Here is a 2,550-nt window from a genome sequence, read left to right on the forward strand (position 1 = left end):
GAAGAAACTCGCCGCCTCAGAGCGGACAACAAGAGGATGGCGGGAGAACTGGCTGCCCTAAAAGCTGAGGTGGCTGCTCTCCGCAGGGCCTTTTCAGAGAGGCCAAAAGCCCCCTCTGGAGGGATTCCATCCTCCGCCGACCAACCGGCGGGGTTGACGGAACTTATGGAAGAGCTCAAAAGGAGCCTCCTCGTCTCCCTGGGCGAAATTATCAACATTCGCTTAGGAGAGATCGAGAGGCGCCTCCCTCCGGAGCCGATCCTGAGACCACCTCTGGCGGCTGACAAGAAGAGGGCTGAGGCCAGTCGCCAAGCATCGGGTCCGAGCGCTGAGGCATCTCCTGCTTTTCGCCCGCCGGCCCAGTCGACCACGGCAGCCAAACCTGCAGCCAAACGGCGGCAACGCAAGCGGCAAGCGACCGCCGCGCACACCGAGGCCCAGAGTCGGGAGACGGCGCAAGCCGCGTCCGTCTCACTTCGGTCCACTGAGTGGACCGATGTCGTACGGCGCAAACCTTCCAAGCGGAAACGACCCGCTCAGCCCGCTGCGACTGGTCCTGTCACGCCCCGCGTCAGGACCACAGCGCCAAAGGTCAAAAAGATGACTACCCCGAAGTCGACAGCGGTGGTCATTACTTTGACACCGGAGGCAGCAGAGCGCAATGTGTCTTACAAGGACGCCTTGAAGAGGGCAACGGCTGGACTGCAGCTTAGCACGGTCGGCCTAAATTCTGTGCGGGTGCGTAACACGGCCACAGGGGCACGTATTATTGAGGTGCCGGGCTCCGATAGCGGCACCAATGCGGATGCTCTCGCAGAGAAACTGCGAGAAATAATTGGCGATGTGGCCGTAATTTCCAGGCCGACCCCAAAAGCCGACATCATAGTCTCGGGTCTGGACGAGTCGGTGGGGCCGGAGGACGTGCAGAGGGCGGTGGCGGCAAAGAGCGGATGCACCTTACAGCTGGTGAGGGTGGGTGGCATCCGCACCAAGCCGGACGGAACGGGGTCTACCCTGGTTCAATGCCCGGTTGTGGCCGCCAAAACCCTGGTCGAGGCGGGACGACTTCTGGTCGGGTGGTCGTCAGCCCACGTTAGGGCACAGGACCCTCTCCCCATGAGGTGCTTCCGGTGCATGGGTACCGGGCACACAAGGGCCCTGTGCCCGTCACAGGTGGATCGGAGCACCCTGTGTTTTCGATGCGGGACTGAGGGTCACAGATCGGCGACCTGCACGGCAGAGCCTCGTTGTGCCGTGTGCACCCACGCGCGACGGCCGGCGGGGCACGTGATGGGAGGAAGGGCATGCATCCCTCCGCCCACGAGAGGCAAACCGGCCATCCAGGTCCGGACCGCGAATGAGGGCCAGATGGAAACGTGATGTCTGCACACCACTTCCACTTACTCCAGGCGAATATAAACCACTCCGCCCGAGCTCAGGATCTGCTTATGCAGTCAATGGCGGAGTGGTCCATCGACGCAGTGGTGGTGACTGAGCCTTACCTCGTCCCTCCCCAACCTAATTGGGTTGGGGACACGCAGGATGTGGTGGCAGTGGTGGTGCCGACAACAGGTGACCACCCTCAGCTCCTCCTGAAGGAACGTGGGCCGGGGTACGTGGCGGCTGTCTGGGGGGAGGTTGTCCTGATAGGGACTTACTTCTCCCCGAACCGTACACTGCCAGAATTCACACGCTTCCTGGGAAGACTGGAGCAGGTGATCAGGAGGGCCGCCCCGGCTCAGGTTCTCGTGATGGGGGATCTAAACGCGAAAAGCGACGCGTGGGGATCCCCATACACCGACGTCAAGGGGGCAGAGCTCGCGGTTTTTTTTTTTTTTTTTTTTTTTTTTTTTTTTTTTTTTTTTTACGTCAACACGTGTGTGCGGCGACAGGGAGGGTCCATTGTGGACATCACATTTGCGACCCCTGCCATGGCCGAGCGCGTGTCAGACTGGCGGGTTCTAGAGGACACAGAGACCCTCTCCGATCACTTGTACATACGGATGAGGGTTTCTACCTCGCCACTCACGATCGTCTCCGGGACCAGCTCGCACAGAACAGGAAGGAGTCAGTTCCCACGGTGGTCCCTGTCCCGACTTGACCGGGAGATGGCGGAGGAAGCCGCGATTGTGCAGGCCTGGTGTGCGCCCCCACCGGTCACTTTTGGTATAGACCAAAAGGTTGATCGGTTCCGGGGTGCAATGACAGAGGTGTGCGATTCAGCCATGCCGAGGATCAGGCGCCTCTCCAACAGGAAGCAGGTCTATTGGTGGTCTGCGGAGATCGCAGCTCTCCGCGCCACCAGTAACCATGCCCGACGGGCGTACGGGAGGTGCCGAAGAAGGAGATCGCACACGGTGGCTGAGGAGGACCACTACTATCGCGCCCTCCAAGAGGCCAAGGCGGCACTCGCGGTGGAAATTGCCAGGGCCAAGGATTCCGCTCACCTAGAATCCTTGGCCACCCTGGACAGGGACCCGTGGGGGAGGCCGTACAGGGCCGTCCGAAATAAGATGCGCCGCGCTCCCTCCACAGCCTCTCTAGAGCCGG

This window comes from Hyposmocoma kahamanoa, unplaced genomic scaffold, assembly GCF_003589595.1.
Source record: "Hyposmocoma kahamanoa isolate Upper Pololo Valley unplaced genomic scaffold, ASM358959v1 94864, whole genome shotgun sequence".
Taxonomy (NCBI): Eukaryota; Metazoa; Arthropoda; class Insecta; order Lepidoptera; family Cosmopterigidae; genus Hyposmocoma; species Hyposmocoma kahamanoa.